Below are 15,147 nucleotides of genomic sequence, written 5' to 3' on the forward strand. Positions count from 1 at the left end.
TCACAATGCGTTATCACCGTTATCTACTTTGCTGAAGAAATCCGCTACGACATGCTGCGTACCCGACCGATGTTGAAACACGAAGTCCAACTCTTGGAGCAGCAACATCCATCTGGCCAGCTTCCCTGTCAACCTCTGCTTCTCGACTAGGTAGAGTAATGCCACGTGGTCTACGTGAAACGTAAATTTCAGCCCGAGTAGATAATGCCGGAATTTGTTGATATTGTAGATCATACCAAAGGCCTCATGCTTGGTCATGGAGTAGTTCCATTCGGCATCTGATAAGTTATGACTGGCGTAATAAACCGGCCGGTACCAATTAGGCTCTGTGAGCTGCATCAATGCGTTGCCTATTGCGATATCTGAGGCATCTACAAATACGTGAAAAGGTTTCGTTCAATCTGGTGGTTGTACGACTGTTGCTTGGGTTAGCATTATCTTTAGTGCCTCGTACGCTTTGTTTTCTATTGTCGTCCATGTGAAAGAAGTACGATGTACGACGTTGTGTAATGGAGTCGAGAAATCCGCAAGTGTCGTAATATACGGTTGTGCCATCGTATTTGCCCTAAGAAGCGGCTAAGGGCTTTGGCATTAGTCGAGGTCTTCGCTTCAATGATCGCTATTATTTTGTTAGGGTCTACTGTTATCCCCTCCTTGCTTACTATATGTCCGAGGAGTGCTCCGCTGGTGACACCAAATGCACATTTCGCCGGATTAACACTGAGGCATGACATACGGCAACGCTCCAAACAAAGCCGTAGATGACCCAAATGTTCACCTCATGTTCCATACACCGCAAAGTCATCGAGAAAAACTTGCATAAATGCAGGTATATATTTTCCAAAAATCTCCATAATTGTTTGCTGGAAAGTGGCGGGCGCCGTTTTCAGACCAAACATCATTACTACAGCGACGAACACGCCCCAGTTCGTGATGAACGCGGTCTTTTCTTGGTCGTCAGGGTGCATGTGTACTTGATTGTATCTGCTGAAGCCATCCAAAAAACTATACATGTGTCATGGCCCGCGACAACGTCTAGTACGCTATTTGTAAAAGGTAAGGTAAACACATCCGTAATTGTTACGGCGTTTAACTGACGATAATCCACGTAGACGCGTATTTTCCCATTTTACTTCGGCACCACGACTATTGGACTCAGCCACGTGGCCTGTTTTACCAGCCGAATGAACCCTGCTTTCAATAGTTTGTCAATTTCTTCTTTTATGTGAGCCGCGTAATTCGGGTTCATTCGATAACGTTGCTGCTGCACAGGTTTCGCGTTGGTGGACAAGTTGATCTTGTGTTAATAAAATTTCGGATCCAACCCTTTCATGTTCTCGTGTGACCATGCGAAAACATCCTTATATTCCCAAAGCAGTTCTGTCATCGCCGTCTTCTCACCTGAGTTCAGGTGACTCCCTCGCAATTGAGAGTAGTTGTGGCACCGCCGTAGTTCCGATGTTGACTTCTTCTAATGCAGACGCGGTGCGGTGACTCAACGTGAGATTTCCATTTCTTTATCGAACGCTTCTCATGCCCTACTCAAATCAATTATCGACTCAAGATCAGGCTCATACTCCTCGTCTTCAAGCGTACTGGTTGGGGCGTACTCCGCAACAGTTTCCATTACATCAATTTTGAATAATGGCGCAATCTGCGAGTTTTCATTGAGGTATGCCTCAAGCTCAGTATCATCCAATCTTTCTAGCATATTAATATCTTCGGCGTATAATGGCGTTATGCCCTTGGTTGGGGCCGTCGTATCTTGCGTAGGTACACGGACTTTGCTACGGCCTCGTCGAAAGCTAATACAATTATGCTGCCAATTCTGCTTGATGTTGGCGGAGCGTAACCATGGTCTGGCTAGCAAAATTGGATACGCTCCCGGAGCGTCTAATGCGAGCACTACGACAGAGATGTCAAAGTGATGGCCTCCGACGACAATTCCTAATTTTCGAATTAACCCGAGGGGCTTGATGGAATGGGTGTCTGCCATACGAAGCTAGAAAGGGCATGCTTCCCAATCGGTAATGCCCAGTCAAGTACACGTGTTTGTACTAATGACATTTACGCCGGATCCCCCATCGATGATGCATCCCGGTGTTTCTTGAGCCTTCCGTACCAATTTAATGGTTGGATTGTGGTGATCTACTACTGTTGGGCCATTACTAGACTCTGTGAAATTGGCCGAGACATCTAATCCAGTTGTGCCTCATATACGATTCTCTACCACCTGTCGGAATCGTGGAACCAAGCGGAGGAGCTTATCCATGGTCAGTGTTATTTCACTGTCTGCCAATGCTTTCCATATGGGGTCCGGTGATAATGCGTTATCGTCCGTCTGCAAATTGGTGTTCGTTGATTCTTGTTTCATACGCTCCACGTTTGCCGCATTTGCTTTTTCTACCTAGGCCTGGGTTGCTTTGCGTATCCCATTCTGTGTTTTGCGCCTGTTGTCGCGTTGTGACCTGCTGGACTTCTGCCGTGATTTTATTTACAGCTAGTTCTTTACCTTTGCGACACGGACACTGCATCGCGTAATGACCGGGCTGCTGTACGCTTGACTCGCCTCTCTCTACAACTAGTGATGTATTGGTTTCTACTGGTACGGCTTGCTCTTCCCGGGTTTGCTGAATACACCTATTATTCCGGGGTTGTTGATGATATTCTTGGCGCTGCACTGGGTGTTGTTCATCTTCTGAGCTCTCCTCATAATGGCGTTGGTCCCTAGGCTGACGATTGTTACCATTTGGACGAGGTCCATTTAATCCTCCACGATTGTTGGTAGTTCGTCGATTGTCGTAGCGATGTCCCCCCCGATTCTAATGGTTGGTATTCCGATACTCTTCATCTTCTTGCTCTTCTTTGTCGGAATATGGGTTGTTATTACGACGGTGACGGTATTGGCACTCCGTTCTTTGATTTCGGTCCGTATACCGGGGGCGCTCCTGTTGTCGGCCTTGGTCATTCCTGCAAAATTGACATTGTGGCTCCAGACGGCGTACTACAGGTGTGGGCCTGTTCACCATATTATACTCACATTGATCCACCGTGTGTGCCTGTGAGTGGCAAATGGGGCAATTTATTCTCATATTACATTCGACCACGGAATGCTTGGAGTTTAAACAAATTGTGCACTGAATGGCCTGGCGGAATCGATGTTCCTCTTCTTGAGGCAACACTTGTCATAGCGATGCCATGGACAATCCTTTATCTTCCTCCTCTAACTCGAGCTGGAATGCTCACTCGATGACCATATCCGACGTCTCCCCTTTCACACTATACGTGTTCAGCATCGTCCTGATAGGTCGTCATAAGGTTGCCAAAAACTTTTCCTTGGCCTCTTCGTCTATTGGGCCCCATGTAAGGTTCCGCCGTAAACTCTGGAAATGCAGACTAAAATCTGCTACGGATTCCGTTGGAAGTTGCTTGATGGTATAGAACTAACCAATAATTTCACACTACGGCACTCGCCGATGAAACAAACGTAAGAACACCGATTGCAATTGGTCGAAGGTTGTGATTGCTACCAAATCCATTTGGGAATGCTAGCACGTCGCTCGACCATCCAAGGTTAACCCGAATTTGGCAATTTTTGATGTGTGGGCTTCGCCATGTGATTCACATTCCAGACATTGAGGAACGATTGTATGTCGCTCCCAATGTCGGTTTCTCCGTTGAAGGGGGAGTATGAAAAAGCCATTCCGGTCACGATGGTGACGGTCGGCAAAGGAAGGTTATTGTCACTGTGGTGTGGGCTATTGTGGTGTTTGTTCGCACTACTTTGGTTATGTGGCAATAAGACTTCGTGATTGAAGCCGCTCTGTTCTGTGAGCATGGAGTCTACTGTGTACTCCTAAAAAGAGGAGGTGTGATCACTAAGGCCAGGTTTCCGCGTAGCATGTTCTTCTGTTTGTCTGGTGATGGATCTAGTTAGTGGTCGATCTTCTCTCGTAGGTTCTCTGATACGTCGGCGGCTAGACATCCATTCCTTGCTTGGTCGGCTTTGAGGATTCACAGACCACCAGACATGCCAAAAGTGTTACCAGTTAGGAACACAGTCCACCCTCAGTTCTTCGGGGTATCTTACAAGGTGATCGTGGTGCAAGGGAATAGGGATGCATAGTGCGTGATTTGTAAGGCGAAAAGGGGGGACGGCTACAACCGAACCTCCGTAGCAGTGCAATACCCCAACGCGTACTTACCTTGTGTTTATTGCAACACAATCTTGTACAGAGAACAAGAAACGAAAACAAGAGACTAATAGGTAGAATACCAAGATCAGAGAAGATAAAACTATATTAAAATGACGTTCCTATAATACGCTCCCTCTTTACAATGGTCTCTCACCCCTTATATACACAAGGCTTCTAATCGGTTATGCTCCCTGCGTAAAACCATTACACGCATTACTTTAACGCTCCTAATATAATACTCTATTTTCCATGCGTTATGTCCGGCGGATACAATTCAGTTGGACAACAGAGAGCACGACCTAGTCTCCACTACTCGCCGGTTCGTCATCTGGTTGACCACTCCGGCTCAACCAGTTTGGAATCGGTCCACTCATCTAGAGAGAAGTTGAACGATCCGGCTATTCGGATTCCGCGATGCTTCCGTATGTTCCGGATTCCACCGGATCATCAACAATCGGCTCGGGTTCGGGTGGAGAGAAGTAGTACGAGCCAATTCATTGAAGATGACATCTCGGCTAACTTGGATTGCTTGTGATCGGGGGTTATAACACTTATCACCCTTTTCTTCATCCGAATAGATGACGAGAATGCACTTTTCGGCTTTCGCGTCTAACTTCTTCCGTTTTTCTTTTGGTACAGGCATATATGCAATGCTACCGTACACCCCAAGGTGTGCCAAATTTGGCTTCCGCTCGAAATACAGTTCATGCGGTGACACCTTTGTCCCTAAGGCTGATATTTGATTTTGGATGTAGACGGTTGTCCGAATTCCGTCGGCCCAATAAAACATGGGCATGCTTTTCTCCCCAAGCATTGCCCTTGCTGCTTCTACTAGTTGTTATCCGTGGGATTTTTGGTACGTGAATTCTTTGTCTTAAAAGTCATGTGTTAGTGTATGTGCAAATGGGCACATAAGTGTGAGTATATTAATATATTAAACACATGCACATTTCTGTGAATGTGTGCAAATATGTAAAGCGGGTAGGTTGTTGGAAGGTTATATAACTAACCTAGAAACCCCATTGTATGTTCTTGATTTGGAACCCTCTGTTGGGAGACAAGTCCCTCCGAATGGGAAGGGAGAAGAACAATGCCGATGAACAAACTCGGCCGAGGCCGAAACCGGATGAGGAGTACCCGGCTACGGAGAGCCGGATGGTGCAGACCCGGTGAGAACCGGATGAGGAGTACCCGGCTATGGAGAGCCAGATGGTGCAGACCCGGTGAGAACCGGATGAGGAGTACCCGGCTACGGAGAGCCGGATGGTGCAAACCCGGTGAGGAATGCCGAAACCGGATGAAGAGACATATTCGTAAATATGTTTCTGAGAGTCCATCGAGACTATATTTGTAAATAGCCGAAAAGTCATATTAGTATAAATATGACTTAGGGCAAACTTTTACTTACTGTTGTTGTTGTTGTTGTAATTCTTGTTGGTGCAAGAAAAGTGAAAGCGTATAACTGTGTACAGAGAGAGAGAGAGAGAGAAAGAGGTCGTTGCCTCTGTTGTAACCGCCGCTTATGGAGAAGATCGTGAGCACGAGGTCGTTGCCTCTTTGAACTCACTGTTTGTACATTCTAACATAGTGATAGTTTGCAGCCTGTGGGCTGCCGTGGTTTTTCCCTTAGTTTGGGTTTTCCACGTAAACATCCTGTGTACATTTTTTTTTCTCTTCTCCTTTGTGTAGCGTGTTTTCGTTTCCTGTTTTCTGTGTATGATTCTAAGCTCGGTTGTGGCCGAGCATTGTGCATAAGGAGCGTTGAGTTCCCGTCAAGTGGTATCAGAGCGAAATGACACAGAAAATGGACGAATCGTTTGGCGGCATGTTCAAGCTCACCGGCTCCAACTATTCAGTGTGGAAGTCGAAGATGAGGGACATGCTCGTGGTTAAAGATCTTTGGTTACCGGTTCAGTTCGGGGACAAGAGATCGGACAAGATCGATGCCACAATATGGGAGGTGATGCACATGAAGACAACGGCGTACATACGGTGCTTCATCGACATGAGCTTATACAACAACTTCAATGAAGAGAGCAAGGCTCATGAGCTCTGGGAGAAGATTGGCATAATGTTTCAAAACAAAAATGCTGTTAATCAGGTTTCCGTATTCCGGAAGCTAGTAAGACTCCGGTACCAAGATGGCTCAAGCATGGCGGAGCACATGAATGCCTTCCAGGGGCTGATCCACCAGGCAACTTCATTGGAAGTACCTCTCGCCGATGAGGTACTAGCGCTACTCCTGCTCGGTTCCCTCCCGGATAGCTGGGAGACGTTGGTTGTCACTTTGGGCAATGCCGGGCCGGAAGGAAAACGGTTATCCCTAGCAAGAGTAAAGTCGAGCTTGCTAGATGAGGAGGCGCGTCGGAAAGATAAAGAGACGAGCTCCGACTCCAAAGCTCTCCTTACCGAATCGGAACGCGGAAGACACAAAAACCGTAGTCCCCAAAACCGGGAGAAGTCGGGGACACGGTCAAAGTCAAGGGGAAGGCCTACTTGCTTCTATTGTGGCAAGCCGGGACACTTCTAGAAGAACTGTCGGCATTTCCGAAAGGACAAGGAAACCGACGGTACCGATTCGAAGCGGATACCGGACCGGAACGGTAAAAACCGGAGGGGGCCGGACCGGAAGGGGACGACGACAATCGCGGCAAGTGAAGAAGAGTTGATGCTCATCACCGAGGAGAGTGAGATAAACCTTGCCGGCGACGAGATGACTTGGGTGGTCGACTCCGGAGCGTCGTTCCACCTTACCCCGAACCGAAAATGCTTCTCATCCTACTCAGTCGGTGATCACGGCTGTGTCCGGATGGGGAATGAAGGTACATGCCGAATTGTCGGCATAGGAGACGTGTGGTTGTCAACACCAACCGGATGCAAGTTGGTGCTGAAGGATGTCCGACACGTTCCGGAGGTTCGTCTGAACCTGATATCAGCCGGTTGGCTAGATGATGAAGGCTACACAGGTAGCATCCGGAACGGTGTCATGAAGTTCAGCAAAGGGAGCCTGATTGTGGCTCGGGGCCGGAAGGTCAACACACTGTACCTGATGAATGCCCGGTTATGTCCGGAAGAAGTGAACATGGCATCCGACACTGCCGGTGAGCTGTGGCACAAAAGGCTGTGTCACATGAGCAAGAAGGGGATGAAGAGGCTTGCAGACGACAACCTCATTCCAGTGAAGAACGTGCACTTAGAGAAGTGCAATGATTGTTTGGCCGGTAAGCAAAACCGGACCTCCTTTCGACCAAGGCCACCGATGAGACGTAATGCACCACTGGAGTTGGTGCATACTGATGTGTGTAAAGTGGACGCGAAGTCACATGCAGGATCGCAGTACTTCGTGACGTTCATAGATGACCACAACCGGGAGCTGTGGGCCACACCGTTGAAGACGAAGGATCAGGTGCTATCCGTCTTCAAAGAACGGAGAATGGAAAGAGAAACCGGCTGGAAGCTGAAGGCGGTTCGAGCAGATAACGGAGGAGAATACCGGGGGCAGTTTGTGGAGTACTGCCGCTCGAAGGGAATCCGGCTCGAATTTACCGTGCCGAAGACGCCGGAACTAAATGGACTGGCTGAGAGGATGAATCGGACCATAATGGAGAGGGTCCGGAGTATGCTAGCGCATGCAAAACTACCCAAGAAGTTTTGGGCTGAGGCACTGTCGACGACGACATATGTGATAAACAGATCACCCTCAGTACCCTTGGATGGAGACACGCCACAGAGAGTATGGACTGGTAAGGAAGTGTCCTACCGGCATCTGAAGGTGTTCGGGTGTCTCGCGTACGTGCATGTAGCTAAGGACCGGAGAGGAAAGTTAGATCCAAAAACCCGGCCATGCATATTCCTCGGTTACGGTGACGATAAGTTCGGCCACCAAGTGTGGGACCTGGTCGACAAGAAGGTATTCCGGAGTCGAGATATTATCTTCATGGAGGACAAGACGCTCGCCGACTGGGAGTCGGAGAAGAAGATAATGAACTCCGAGTCGACCGGTAAGGATAGAGTCTACGATGAGCAGACCCAACCGGAAAGACACCGGTTAGCACTCGAGGGACCAGCCGGTTACGGTGAGGATACCGAACAGCAGATGAAGAAGTAGAGGAAGCTGAAATCAGAACCGACCAAGACCCCGAATCGGATTCGGATGAAGAGCAAATGGAGGAGCCGGTTACCGAAGCCCAAAGATGAAGATATCCTCTCAGAGAGAGAAGGGCCCCCCGGAGATTTCCGGATGCAGAGCATGTGCTGTTGACTGATGAGGGGGAACCGGAAAGCTTCGAAGAAGCGAAGGATGACACCCACAACCGAAAATGGTTAAGTGCCACGCAGGATGAGATGGATTCCCTGCATGAGAACCATACGTACGAATTGGTAGAGTTGCCGAAAGGAAAGCGGGCACTCCGAATTAAGTGGGTGTACAAGTTGAAACCGGGAGATGCCGGCAACCCCCTGAGATACAAAGCCAGGATCGTGGTGAAGGGGTTCCAGCAGAAGAAGGGCGTGGACTTCGACGAAATATTTGCCCCGGTAGTACAGATGACCTCCATCCGGACGGTGCTGAGTATAGTGGCAAGCATGGACCTTGAGGTAGAGCAGCTAGACGTGAAGACGACATTCCTTCACGGCGACCTCGAAGAGGAGATCTACATGCAGCAACCGGAAGGATTCGTGGAGAAAGGGAAGGAGCACCTAGTATGCCGGTTGAAGAAGAGCCTCTACGGGTTGAAGCAAGCACCCCGGCAATGGTACCGGAAGTTCGATTCCTTCATGACTGATCAAGGGAACCACAAGACGCAGGCCGATCTCTGCGTGTTTGTGAAGAAGTTCGAAGGAGGCGACTTCCTGATACTCCTTCTATACGTGGATGACATGTTGATCGTCGGACGGGACCAAGTCAAAATACGGATGCTGAAGAAGGCTCTCAACCGAACCTTCTCAATGAAAGACTTGGGTCCGGCAAGACAGATGCTGGGGATGCATATTATCCGGAACCGGTCAGCGAAGCAATTATGGCTGTCACAGGAGAAGTACGTGACAAAGGTGCTTCACTGGTTCAACATGTCAGATGCGAAACCGGTCGGATCGACACTTCCGGCAAACTGCAGGCTATCCGGTAAGCAAAGCCCGAAGACAAAAACAGAGAAGGCGAATATGATGAAGATTCCATATGCCTCTACCGTCGGGAGCTTAATGTACGCGATGGTGTGTACCCGACCGTATATAGGATACGCAGTCGGAGTGGTGAGCCGGTTCATGAGCAATCCCCGCAAGGAGCACTGGAACACAGTCTAATGGATACTCTGGTATTTGAAGGGCACTTCAAATATTTGTCTCCGATTCGGCTCCGGAAAACCTCAACTTGATGGTTTCACCGATTCGGACATGTCGGCTGATGTGGATACCAGCCGGTCTACATCCGGGTATGTAATGACATATGCAGGGGGAGCTGTTTCGTGGCAGTTGAGGCTGTAGAAGACGGTTGCATTGTCAACCACAGAGGCGGAGTACATGGCAGCCGTGGAAGCCGGCAAGGAAATATTATGGATGAAGGAATTCATCGGAGAGCTCGGTATCCGGCATGATGAATACCGACTCTATTGCGACAGTCAAAGTGCCATCCACCTGGCTAAGAATGCGGCCTACCATTCCCGGACGAAACATATCCAGCGAAGGTATCACTGGATCCGGGAAAGAGTAGATGACCAGGAGTTCGCACTGACGAAGATCCACATGGCCGAGAACGGGTCATATATGCTTACCAAAGTGTTGATACCCGACAAGCTGGATGCATGCCGGAAGAGGATCGGACTAGTAAGACACCCCATGCCGGAGTGAAGGGGGAGTTTGTTGGGAGACAGGTCTCTCCAAATGGGAAGGGAGAAGAACAGTGCCGATGAACAAACTCGGCCGAGGCCGAAACCGGATGAGGAGTACCCGGCTACGGAGAGCCGGATGGTGCAGACCCGGTGAGAACCGGATGAGGAGTACCCGGCTACGGAGAGCCGGATGGTGCAGACCCGGTGAGAGCTGGATGGTGCAGACCCGGTGAGAACCGGATGAGGAGTACCCGGCTACGGAGAGCCGGATGGTGTAGACCCGGTGAGGAATGCTGAAACCAGATGAAGACACATATTCGTAAATATGTTTCTGAGAGTCCATCAAGACTATATTTGTAAATAGCCGAAAAGTCATATTAGTATAAATATGACTTAGGGCAAACTTTTACTTACTGTTGTTGTTGTTGTTGTCATTCTTGTTGGTGCAAGAAAAGTGAGAGCGTATAACTGTGTACAGAGAGAGAGAGAGAGAAAGAAAGAGGTCATTGCCTCTGTTGTAACCGCCGCCTGTGGCGAAGATCGTGAGCACGAGGTCGTTGCCTCTATGAACTCACTGTTTGTACATTCTAACATAGTGATAGTTTGCAGCTTGTGGGCTGCCGTGGTTTTTCCCTTAGTTTGGGTTTTCCACGTAAACATCCTGTGTACATTTTTTTTTCTCTTCTCCTTTGTGTCGCGTGTTTTCGTTTCCTGTTTTCTGTGTATGATTCTAAGCTTGGTTGTGGCCGAGCATTGTGCATAAGGAGCGTTGAGTTACCGTCACCCTCATGTAATGTACCTATATAACCCCACCCAAGGGGCATGAATGAATATATAGAACTAGTAGAAGTTTTGCCTCTCAATATTCTGTCACCCTCTCTCTCTCTCTCTCTCTCTCTCTCTCTCTCTCTCTCTTCATGCTCAACCCCCTTAGGAGGGGGGTGGAGCCTTTCTTGGCTCCATCCCCCACCCATCAACACTTGGCACGCCCGGTGGGACTAACCCTCCCTTTGAGAAGAAGTCGAAGAACTACATACGACAGAAGGATGCAAGAGAGCGTGGTTATGGCTACGGTTATGCGAGATGCTCATCCTTATGGCTACGACTATGCGAGATGCTCATGCTACTGATTTTTTCATCATCATCCACATGCCCTCATATTCCCTCAATATCATGCTAAAGTTCTTTCGGATCGAGGAATTTCACACGCGGATGTTGTTGATGTGGATGTGGGTCATTTCTTGTAATGCAACAAATGCCTTTTCTGATCTTGGTCTGACAAAGATGATGGGATCGTGAAGTCAATGTTTCTTTGTGTTTCATCCCATTTCAGGGTTTCTCAGGAGGATTTTCTATGGAATTCAAGCCTTTGAGTTATGGTTTCTAAGGGTGGCATGGAGCCTCGCCCCTTTGTTTGAGTCTCAGTTAGAGCTCTAGCACTTCGTCTCTCTCGACCTCCCAAGTTTGACACAGGATTCTTCCATAGCGCATCATCGTCATCAACGTCATCTGCAATGGCTCCCTTTTCCTTCCAAACATAATTATCACGATCTTGTTTTCCATGAATACATTCGATAATCCTTCCCTCTAAAATCATCATACCTGACCTTCCATCCATCCATCCTTCCTTCTTTCCTTCCATTCATCCTTCCTTGCTCTTCTCTCAGCTCACCCTCTACAATATTCAATAACCATACATTATGCATACATATATAGACCATGTACACCTGCAATTATATTTGCGGCAATCCGACTCACCATCCTCTCAAGATAATTGGGAAATTCCTTCTGTGCCGTTGGCCGTTAAAGAAGGACTATGGTTAAAAACAGTGTTAAAGGAACACCAACTATGTGAACCACTTCAATTGAAAATCTTCTACGACAATATATCATGTATCTACTTAACGAAGAATCCAAAGCACTCAGAGAAAACAAAGCATGTGGATTTAAAATATCACTTTATACGAGAGTTGGCTGAAGAAAACAAGCTTATCTTAGAGTTTACATTGACAAATCATATGTGGGCTTTTTTTTTAATAAAGGCTCTCCCTCCAGACAAATTTGAAGCTTGTTGTAAAAATTTAGGATTACAACGATTCACAACTAATTAGTTTATGGGAGGCTGATGTAATAAACTAATTAGTTAGAATAATAAATAGAAAAATAGATTATTCGAAAGGGTAAACAATATGAAAAGGTGCACCCCAAAAATAGGGTGCACCTATAACCACCACAATCTCTGTGTGTGTGGTCGGTTGGTTGTAGAGAGAGAGAAACAATCAATTAATAAAGTTTCTACTTCTCTTTCTCTCTTTCCCTCTTCCTCTCTTTCCATTTCTTATTTCCTACACGGACAATGGCTGAACAACGGCTGAGTGGTGGCAATTAGCCAGATAGTGGCCGAGTGGCGGTCGAATAGTAGCGACGATTGGCCGGATAGTGGCCAACAACGACCGAGTGGTGGCCGGAGTGGCACCTGGATAGCAGCTCAACAACATCCGGACAGACGGCCATGGACAGTCGATGGAGACAACCGTACAAAGACACAGCGGACGGACTGAGATGACCGGGACAGACAAATAGACAAACAAGAAGAAGAAAATGGTGAAGTTGACCAAAAGAGGACGATAGAAGCCGAAGACAGAATAGGAACAGAAATTTAAGATAGAAAATTAGAGGAGAAGAAATCAAGCAAGAGGCGGAGGAGGAAGGAAGGAGAACTACAAGAGAGAAGAAAGAGAGGGCATATGAGTAAATTTAAAAATGGAAGGGCATCAACCCAATTACAATAACTCGAGGGCACGGAATCAAATTTCAAAAGAGAGGGCAACAAACCGAATTTTAAAAAAAAAACAAAAATTTCAAAAACATGAGGGTACAATAACTCACATAAATTAAAAGAAACACACACACATACATAAAACATCATGGTGAGAACAAAAAAAAAAGAGTACCAAAGTTTCTATGTTCGCGAATGTTCTGACCAAATGTTCGCGAATGTTCATGTCATTGAGTTTGTGTTCGTGTTACACGTGTTTCGGTCGATGTAGTTTCCACCAACACAATAGGAGAAGACCAAGGGAGTTTTGGTCATAAGTTTCGGTCCAAGGACCGATGTTCGTGTTTATTGAAGGCATATGGGTTCACCCGTGCAAGGCACTATCCCACGGGCGTGCCATATGTGTTATCTGTGGGATTGTAAGTGTATGAGTGAGTGTATAAGTGTTGGTACGTGAAGTCTTTGTATTAAAAGTCATGTGTAAGTGTATGTGCAAATGTGCACATAAGTGTGAGTATATTAATATATTAAACACATGCACATTTATGTCAATGCATGCAAATATGTAAAGTGGGTAGGTTGTTGGAAGGTTATATAACTAACCTAGAAACCCCATTGTATGTTCTTGATTTGGAACCCTCATGTAATGTACCTATATAACCCCACCCAAGGGGCATGAATGAATATATAGAACTATTAGATGTTTTGCCTCTCAATATTTCTTTCACTCTCTCTCTTCACGCTCAACCCCCTTGGGAGGGGGGGTGGAGCCAAGAACATCAACTTCCTGTTTCGACACTCGGCCACACCATTCTGCAAGAGAAATCCCGTCGGATTCCCTTCGTTTGCAGATTCCCTTCAATCACAAACACTTGATCTTTCTTCCGGTCTTGCGCTCGACAAGGTTCTTCAAATCCTGGAAGCACGAGAAGACTTCACTTTTCTTCTCGATTAAGTAGATCCAAGTGTGTCGGGTGAAATCGTCGATGAAGGAGACGAAATACCGGCTCCCATTGATGCTCCTGTTTTGTAACATTCTCCACACATCCGAATGGATGAGATCAAGCCAATTCCGGCTCCAGTTCTTGTCATTGGGGAATAGAAGTCTATGTTGCTTTTGGAGATGGCACGCTTCACACATTTGGCCTTTCCGGCTACTGAAATTCGGCAATCCGGAAACTACGTGTTCCGACTGCAAGTCTTGAAGCTTTCAGAAATTGATGTGGCCAATCCGCTTGTGCCACAGGTCGATGTATGGCTCGACCTTTGGCCCCTTTGCAAACATAGCGGTGCCAACATCATTCATCTCGAGAATAAACATCCTCCCGTCTCAGCGCCCGAAGACAATCTCATTCCCGTGAAGTACGTGCAACTTGAGAAGTGCACCGATTGGCTAGCCGGCAAGAAAAACCGAACCTCCTTGCGGTCAAGTCCACCAATGAGACGAAATGCACCACTGGAGCTGGTGCAAACTAATGTGTGTCAAGTGGACACGAAGTCACATTCCGGATCGCAATACTTTGTGATGTTCATAGATGATCACAACCGGAAGTTATGGGTCTTACCACTAAAGACGAATGATCAAGTGTTATTCATCTTCAAGGAGCTCCACGCGAGAGTGGAAAGAGAAACTGTCCGGAAGCTGAAGGCGGTTCGAGCGGACAACAGAGGAGAATACCAGGAGCAATTCGAGGAGTATTGTCGGTCGAAGGGAATCCAGCTCGAATTCACCATGCCGAAGACGCCGGAACTGAACGGGCTAGCCGAACGGATGAACCCGACCGTGATGGAGAGAGTCTGGAGCATGCTGGCACATGCAAAGTTACCCAAGACGTTTTGGGCTGAGGCGGTGACGACGGTGAGCTATGTGATAAACAGATCACCCTCAGTACCCTTGGACGAAGACACACCACAAAGAGTGTGGACCGGTAAGGACGTGTCTTACAGGCATCTGAAGGTGTTCGGGTGTCTCGCATATGTGCATGTTGCAAAGGATAAGAGAGTAAAGTTGGATCCGAAGTCTAGGCCATGCATATTCCTTGGATACGGTGATGATGAGTTCGGTTTCCGGGTGCGGGATCTGGTAGACAAGAAGGTGTTCTGGAGTCGGGACATAGTCTTCATGGAAGACAGGACCATTGCCAGAAATCCACCAAGGTATTAGGCCCGAATCGTGGTGAAGGGCCTCCAGCAGAAGAAAGGAGTGGACTTGGATGAAATCTTTGCCCTAGTAGTAAAGATGACATCAATCCGGATGGTATTGGGAATAGCGACAAGCATGGACCTCGAGGTAGAGCAACTAGACATCAAGACGGCATTCCTACACGGCAACCTCGAAGAAGAGATC

Source organism: Azolla caroliniana, unplaced genomic scaffold (assembly GCF_043228905.1).
Source record: "Azolla caroliniana isolate FFs.n. ecotype wild unplaced genomic scaffold, voAzoCaro1.0.p SCAF_10, whole genome shotgun sequence".
NCBI lineage: Eukaryota > Viridiplantae > Streptophyta > Polypodiopsida > Salviniales > Salviniaceae > Azolla > Azolla caroliniana.